Source organism: Camelina sativa, chromosome 5 (assembly GCF_000633955.1).
Source record: "Camelina sativa cultivar DH55 chromosome 5, Cs, whole genome shotgun sequence".
Lineage (NCBI taxonomy): Eukaryota > Viridiplantae > Streptophyta > Magnoliopsida > Brassicales > Brassicaceae > Camelina > Camelina sativa.
This window is the reverse complement of record NC_025689.1, coordinates 16396191-16405453: the sequence shown is the minus strand read 5'-3', so window position 1 is coordinate 16405453 and position 9263 is coordinate 16396191. Positions and strand designations below refer to the sequence as shown.

At 31.1% G+C, this 9263-nt stretch overlaps 1 long non-coding RNA gene and 1 pseudogene across 1 annotated transcript; one reads left to right on the top strand and one right to left on the bottom strand.

Annotated features, from left to right (window-relative positions):
• LOC109132982 lies at positions 81-1674 on the top strand. Its single transcript, XR_002037882.1, has 2 exons — positions 81-1278; positions 1477-1674. It is a non-coding gene; the product is annotated as an uncharacterized LOC109132982 (long non-coding RNA).
• On the bottom strand, positions 6071-8403 carry LOC104787050 (annotated as a pseudogene).

Below are 9263 nucleotides of genomic sequence, written 5' to 3'. Positions count from 1 at the left end.
CTCTTTCCCTATAAATAGCAGCCCCTTAGTGTGTTTTGTGGAGTTCTTTTAGTTGCTTTGTTAAGTTAGAGAGAAAGAGAGAGAGTGAGGGAGAGTTAGTTCAAGGGAGAGAAGTTCCAAAGTGCTGTCACTGTAGGATCGTTTGGGTCGAGTTTCCGCCGGGTAGCTGTAGGAGTTTGAGTGGTTCTTGCTTAAGCTAGGCCAATGTGAGTTTCAATGCATGTGATATGACACATGATAGGATTTTTGTGTTGGTTGTTCGCTTGAGAGGTGTGAGTGTTGTTGCATGTGTGCTTAAGAGGTGTGAGTGTTGTTGCATGTGTGTTTGGGGTGAGTGTTAAGCGCTTTTTCCTTCGAATTTGCGCTATAATGGCTAAATCCTTAAGTCTTTGAGCTAAACTTAAGTGTTTGAGTGTGTTGGTGCGAGAGTGAGGTGTGTGTTTAATCTCGATTTTTATCGATATTTTCCTAAGTTTAAAGTGAGGTTTTGGTGCGTGTTTTGGTTGAGTTTTCTTAAGTCTGTGTGATAGACTTAAGTGCTTAGTTTTGTTTCTTAGTATCTAGATCGATCTCTAGATAGCAAAGTCTCATTTATTGTGTGATTGTTTGTGAGTTCAGGGAGCATTGATCCGATCTAGTTCGAAGTTGGGAGTCTCGTTCTAGATTTGGTTTGCATGTGCATTTAGATTTCATCTTCTCGATTTTCTTGATAGATTTTCTTAAAGTTTTGCATCTAAATTTGTTTGGTGAAGTGTTTTGGTGAATTCCATGGTTGATCATGAACGTGATCGCTGATTCGTTTATTTGATCTATTGCATGTGAGATTAAGTATTGATACTTGTTGTTTTATGTGTTCTTAAGACCATACACTTAAGTATCAACTGTTGGATGGTCTTAGTGCGTGGTGTTTGTGACGGGAGGTCTAACTGACTAGCCATAAGCGCACTAAGAATTGGGATGTGGCTGACCTTCCTTGGGATCCATTACAACATGCAGCCTTGACTTGGTACTTGTGTTGCATGTTGTTGCGAAGAGCTCGGTGGACTTGGTTTGCTACCTTGGCCGAGGCTGTCTACATGACGGTGTAGTTTATGTGTTGTACCGGTTGCATGCCTTTGTGGTTGCAACGCGGGTGTAAAAATGTAGTGGGATGGAAGGCAGCATATATGGAGGTGTTGTATCGGTTGCATGCCTTTGTGGTTGTAATGTGGATGTTCACAGGGAAGTGGGTGAAGTGGTGTTTTGTGGTTGAGGTGAAGGGCCCTTGCACATGTGAAGGTTGTGAAAATGATGAATATGTGATGAGTTGTTAGCTTCCGCTTGCATATTGTGTTTATGCTTGTTATTACTTGCTTGATATCTTGCTTGTGTGTTGTGTTTGTTGTTGGGGTTGGGTTTTGGGGTGTTTTGCTTCCAAGTAGATTCTCGATCTCACTGAGTGTTTAGCACTCATGATGCCATATTTTTGTGTTGCAGGTAACCTTAGTCGGGAAAACCTTAGAGGGAGCAAAAGGACATTAGGCCAACCGGTGTAGAATTGTATTGTCTTTGTAAGATCATTTTGTAATGTTTATTTTAAACTCATTTTGGCTCTAGGCCTGGTACCAAAAACGTTGTGTATGTTTTGGAAACGTGTTTTGTGAAATAAATAAAGTATGGAAGTGTTTTATTAAAGTTGTGTAGTTTCAAATGATATTAGCTTTGTTTGGGCTAAAAAAACGTACCAAACTGCGAGGGTTGCAAAGCATAAGCAGTTTCGGTCGCGGGTGAAATTGTTCTAGAGAGGACCGGTTGGAAAGCTGCAGCTTCTATCCCTCGACTGGACGACTTCGATGCAGTTCCCATCGTGGTGTCTTGTGCCTGTCTGTTGGCCTGTTCAGCCGTAGGACGGTTCAGAGACATTACATGGGGTAAAAAAAACTCTTATTTAATATTTTGGAAGTACACAACTTCTTTTTGATAGACTATATAATAGTTATAAATTATAAAGTTATAGTTATTATTTGATTCATTAGTTTGTTACAAAATAGGTTATATGGGTTGGCTTCCTTAATTATACCGAGATACACTTAAAAGAATATCCCAACGAATAATACAACTTAAAGAAATAAAATCTTTAACAACCATATACTGTTAGGCAATTAAAAAAAATAAATATAATTAAATCTCGGAAATTAATCATGCTTAAGCGTGATTTCCGATTAAGCAAAGAAAATAAGATCTTACCTAACACCCTTCCAAACGTTTAGTATAAATCATTGACATCTCCATTTACCGAAATACACCATATTCATACCCAAAAAAAAGTTGTTCAATCTATGAAATATTCAAGTTTTAGTAATATTATTCTTTCAAAAAATATCTATTCAACTAAAATTTTGACTGAGTAACAGGTCAAAATTTGAATATTTAAATTCAATTTCATATATTTCTTTTGTTGGTTGTATAATTTTATATACTATAATAAACTTTTTAAATAATTTAATTTGAAATATTTCAAATTAGTTTAATTTGATATTTTAAAAAATATCATAAATATATGATAGATCAAAAAAATATCATAAATATATGATAGATCAAAAAGTTACAAATTATAAACACTCAAATTTGATTTGTTATAGCACAGGTCAATAATATGTCACTATAATATGAAAGAATTCCAAAAAAAATGATTTCTTGCTAGAGCACAGGTTGAAATTACAAGAAATATGATTTCTCGGATTAAATTAAAGTTTAGAATAATGTTGTTTGGTAGGCTTTCTCGGTCAAGATGATTTTGACAAACATATGTTACAGATTTAATTCTAAAATTAATATGCGGTATACTATGAGTTAAGTCATAGAATTAACAATCAAAATACAATATATAATTTTAAACACTAAACAAATCAAATAAAATTAACAAACAAAAATTGAATTTTTATTATCACACAGCTTACCGCGAGTGAAAGTCTAGATCTAAAAGAATAGATCTTACAAACTATATGTATTTTCATAAGTGATATTCAGCATATGATTTTATGACATAGTGTTTTATCCAAAAAAAAAAAATTTACAAATAAAATAATCATATATATGATGTTTTGAATAAAAATTACAAAATAAACAAAAGAAAATTCGACCCATGCTCTTGCACGGGTCATATTCTAATTTAGGTACAAAATGGATGCATAAAATAATTCTAATTTTTTTTTTTCAAAATAAATGAAGCTTTATAATCTTTGATGTATTAAGGGATCTATTTTAAAAATTTTGCCGAGGGACCTATAAAATATTTGAGCGGGCACTTAGTTTAAGCATGGAAGAGGACAAATATATATATTTATTATCTTATTACTTAACACTTACATTAAAATATTAAAATCTCTCGATTACTCTCCATCTATAAAATCATGTATATCTTTTATAATTAAGTTAATCAAAACTAACAACATTCTTTATTGATGTTTTTCTTATTTATACTCCATGACAGAGTTCCTAGTTCTAATTAGAACTAGCCACACATTCTGACGCCGGTGATGAACGTTGACAATGCTCTCGACAAATCTTCTTGCATTCTATCGCCGATTTTGCTTCGCCTTCTATCACAATTACCGCTAATATGATCATGAACAATGCTATGCTAGTTAGCTTTCCCATATTTCTACTTTCACTTTTTCTTATTTATGTTTATGAATGGGTTCTAATGAAAACGTATCTATTTATAATATTGAGACACTAGTTGACTACATTGCTTTTCATTTAGCATTAGTCAAAATTTCATATATTTCCATGTTTGTTCACACTTTGTTAATAGTCAATTTTTTTAATATTTTTTTCCATGTTTATTCTCACTTTATAATTAGTCAAAATTTTATTTCTTTCCATGTTTGTTCACACTTTGTTAATAGTCAAATTTCTATTTCTTTCACTTTTTAATTAGTCAAAAATTTATTTTTTTCTATGTTGTTCTCACTTTATGATAGTCTTACTAGGTAACAATCCACACTATATGCGAGATAAATCGATTTAAATAAAAATTTATAAGGAAAATTATTATGTTGGAACCGATATCCGTTTGTCTCAAACATAATATATAATTAATTTATTTTTTAATTCAAATTTAGATTTATTTCGTATAAAAATATGTTTCACACGTAAAATCTTTGAACATTAAAAAAGTTTTAACGTGGTAGAGAAACTATTAATATGTCTTTTGTGGTTTAATAATCAAATTCATATATTTTTATGTTTTATCATGTAACCATAACAATTTTGCATATTTCTTATGGAACCATACCAACATATACTAAATTACTCTATAAATTACTTATTTAGTATTATAAGTTAGTAATAATCAGATTTTAAACTCATTTTTCTGGAGATAATCTAATTTAATGATTTAATATTTTTGATTAGCCTATTTAAATCTTTTAAGTTACTCGGTTTATTATGATTCTCTATAAATGATGGAATATTATTAAAAATTACAATGAAAAGAATTAAATTCCAAGTTGTTAAAATATTCGTGTAAAAATACCTTTCACCAGTGATATATGTTAATGTGGAAAAAAATTTAATGTGGTAGAGAATAAATTGATAAAATGTTACAATTTATGGTAATATGTAGTTTTGTGTGATTTAAAAATTAAATTCATATCTTTTATATTATATTGAGTAATAATTTTGCATGTTCTAATGATCACTATTTTTGCATGTTCTAATAATTCATATCTTTTATGTTTTATATTTCTTTTTGGTTATCAATATTTCCATTTTTATCAATAATCACACTAAAAGCTAAGATTATATTTATATATATATATATATATTATTTAAGATTCATAAATATAACTATTTTTATTATTAATTCATAACATACAATAATATACGATCATACTAATTATTAATTAATTCATCTATAACATAATTAGTTATAATATGTAATCTGCACCGCTTTTTTTTTTACCATTCACATATTTTATAGTGAACCGAAAATAATATTTTCACCAATCAAATATCATTCTGTACCGCTTATTTCGTATAAACGACACTTCTCCCACAAATATATATATAACTTTAGAAACAATATATCCGTTTATATTAATTAGATATTGGGGATTTGAGTTATAAGTAAACACCGAATTAAAGAGAGAGAGAGAGACCGAATTAGATATTGGGGATCCCCTATATATTAATAGAGAAACACTCTCTTGAAAAATCTGATGTGTCGCCGCCAGAGAGCTCGAGACACATTTAGCAAAAAACCCTTAAATTTTCTACTTAATTACATTAACATGCCATTATATTTAAAAAATAATTAACTGAATAATAATTAGATATGTCATCAATTCTTACACAATTTTAAATATCACATATTAAAACTAATAAAATAATTACATATTGTTTTAAGTCAAAATTTCACTAAAATTTACTTACAAATATACAAGTCAAAGTTATATTATTTTTAAGAAACCAATATTTATAAAATATTGATTTCTTAAAATAAATATAAGTAAAATATTCTAAAAAGGCTATAAAACATATAAACTTAATACAAATAAAGAACATATAACTTATTAAACATATAACTTATTAACAAAATCATATTATTTTTTTATGTTAGTATTATTACCTATCATAATAATTTAAATAACAAGCTTTCAATAGTTATTATAATTGATTATAAAAAAAAATATATTACCCCTGAATTATCTCCAACTCATTAAAGAAAACTTAATTCCCAATAAATATAGATTTTTATATATTCATAAATATATATAAAAATGATAACAAATTAGGGAATATCATGATGTGTGATTATTTATAAATAACTAAGTATGTACACTAATTAATCTCAACATTTAGTGTGATTATTCATTAAAAATGGAAATATTGATAACTAAATAGGAATATACATTTTAATTGTACATTAATCAATATGCTATTAAAAAAAAAATGAGACAATAACCCTTATCATTATAAATAAACTTAGTACCCAAAAAAATCATAATATATTTACAATGAGTGATATATTTAAAAAACTTTAGTTACATATTATGTTTGACACAAACAAATATTTGTTCTAAAATAATAATTTTACTTATAATAATTTTCTTTAAATCAATTTATCCCGAATAGAGTGCGGGTTGTTACCTAGTTTGAGTTATAAGTAAAGACCGAATTAAAGAGAGAGAGAGAGAGAATTGATAGAAGTTAAAAGGAAGAATGGAAACTGAAGCTTAAGGTTTCCTTTCGGTGAGGGAAGGTTTCATATGGACAAGCTCTTCTTTATTCGCTCCCATGGCAAAAGCTGAACGGCCAGCCTCTAAGAATCTTTTGACAGCATCGTCCATGTACCTCTTCCCTTCAATAACTGTCATTCCTTTGCTTATTTCTTTAGGGAATGTTGTAAGCATATTATCACCTTTTAAAACTGCAGCAAGTTGTACAAGCTCTTGCTGAAACTCAGTTAACAAAGCTTTCTCATTCGCCTCTCCCATTCTTATCCTAACCGGTTCCGGTAGCGTCTCAGGGCAATCAGTTCGAGGCTCCTTTCGGATCTGTAAGATGTTCTCAAAAGTCCCAGCCCATTCATCTCTCTTTGTGAGGAAAGGCGTTGATAGATTGAACAGTTTCTTCACAGTCGCGGGGATGGAAGAGTGCTCGTACTCGGACGATGGAAATGGAGACCCGTTTGGTCCATGTACGACCGTTCCTTTCTCGATCCATGGGGACACTGCTATTGTTGGTACACGAATACCTAACCGGTTGAATGGGAAAAGGAACGGTTCTTGTCCAACTATACCGTCCGGGCTAGGAACATTACGAACCGGTGTGGGCACGTGGTCGAAGTACCCACCGTGCTCGTCGTAAGTGATAATTAATAGAGATTCATTCCACTGTGGACTCGCTCTTAGGGTCTCGTACACTTCCTTTATAAACTTCTGCAATGTGTAATATCATACCAAGTTTTTAGTTAAAGTTTTTCTATAATATTAATATTGTATAAACGTAATTATATAAAATAAAATAAAACAAATTAACCTGTCCTTGGTAGACATCATGGGATGGATGATCATCAGAAGCCGGTTCCGAGATGGTGTCCATGTAACGTTGCTCAATCACAGTGTAGGCAGGGAGCTTCCCTTTCTTAGCATGATCCTTGAAAGAGAGACCATAGCTATGGAACTTAAACACGTATTTGAGTTTTCTTAGGCCCCGATAAAACAATACCGCCGGAATATTCTGGTAGTATATTCCGAAAGAGATACCTTCGTCGTCAAGATTGTCGAAAATGGTTCTTTGAGGATAACCCTTCGCAAGTGAAAGAGGGTCGTTGCTGGTTGCTTGACGTCGCTGAGTGCACGAACATGCGGTTTGGTTGTGTCGATGATGGTACCGAGGCGAACCATCTGTTCAAAGAAAACAAAAATCAGATTTAATTATTAGTACTAATGACTTTTTTTATTACTATGTTAAAATAATTAAATGAGTCAACAATATCACCATAGAAGAGAGCACCAGTCAGAAGAATAACTTGACAAAAGAAGCTAAAAAATATTATACCACATAATAAAATATTAGTTCCATAAAATAGAGGGAAATTTTAAAAGACTGAAGAAATAAAACCATGCATCTGTTTTTCTTCTTAATTCAATGAATAAAAATAAAATTCAGATTCACTGCTTTTAAGTAGAAAATAATCTTATTTTTAAGATGAGCCAACAAGACAACAAAGGATACGACAATCTGATTATATGACGTGATAATAAATCCAAAAAAAAAGACAGGAAAATATGAAAAATATATCTTACCTATCGAAAACAGCAAACTCGGAGACAAGAGACTTGTAGACAGGAACCTTATCAGGTTCAAATCCATTCATAACACTTGCCGACATGTTACCACTGGGGTCCTCGGAATATGCTTGTTGAACAAACCCATTCATCGGTGGAGGATCCATGGTTGTATCATTTGACCCGAACACTTGCTCCCTTATAGCCTGAAACGAATGACCCGGATCTGGATCCACGTAATGCGAACCCGACCCAAATTTGATCTTTTTAGAGGAAGGGTCCGATGCTGAGACCGGGTTTGACTCCGACCCGTCCACACCGTTGATCTCCGGGTTCAGTTTCTTCATCCATCCAAGCATGTGATCGAACGATCTATTCTCCATCACAACAACTACGATGGTTTTGATCGGACTTGTTGCATGGACATGGTTGTGTAAGATCGTTACTGTTAATAGGAGAATCAACGCAAGTGGTGAAATGCATATTTTGATGAACATATTTTTTTTAGGAGGGGAGGGAATGGAAAGTTTTGATGATAAAGATGATAGATAAATGGGTGGATAACTTTTTTTGTCTTAGGCTTCTTTTTTTTTATTTTTTATCTTGATGTGTGGATTTTCAAGGTGTGTATGTTCTAAATCTCTCTCCTATCATATGTATTGTATGAATATATATATATATATATATAAGAAGAAGATTGACACAAGTACATGGAATTTATTACCTTTTAACATTTTTGATTGCCAAAAGGAACAAAATTTAAGAGAATCTCACATTTTTTTATTAATTGGAGTTAAATAATAATCTAAAACAGATTGTGTAAATTAGACCTCTATATATAAAAATCCAGAAAGATTACCAAATACAAAGTTAGGATAGAATAATGATAAATTGACTGGTGACAAAATTGTCAATAAATGACACTAACCAAAAAAAAGATGTCAAACATATCTTTGGATTTTGAAGTATAGAAAAGATTAGCACAAGTATACATGGAAAAGAGATAGAGAGAGACAGTTGTTCTAACATAATTAACTTAAAAGAATTACAAAGGTCACATTACAATAATACATATATCGAACACGATGGATTCATACAACTCTAGTAAACCGAAGAATACAAACAGTCTTTTTAAAGTAAAATGTTAGCAACCAGCTGGTTAGAACAACATTTAGTATAAGAGAATTGGATGTTGTTAAATTTCATAATCCAATAGAACATAAGTTGACTCCAATCCTTTAATAGAAGTATCTGAAATAAAGCCTTTCACGATGTTGATGACCAAGCACACAAATGTAAAGCCATTTGATGAAGTTTATTGCATTGAAATCAATAGACTATAATGCTTCCAATGGTGTATAAGTATTAAGTAGGACGTAAACGTGATCCCCAAATTTTAACTATTTCTTGACTATATATTTAATGATCCAACCATCAATAACTTTTTGTATATGGTTGTATATGTATACAAAAAAAAAAAAAAAA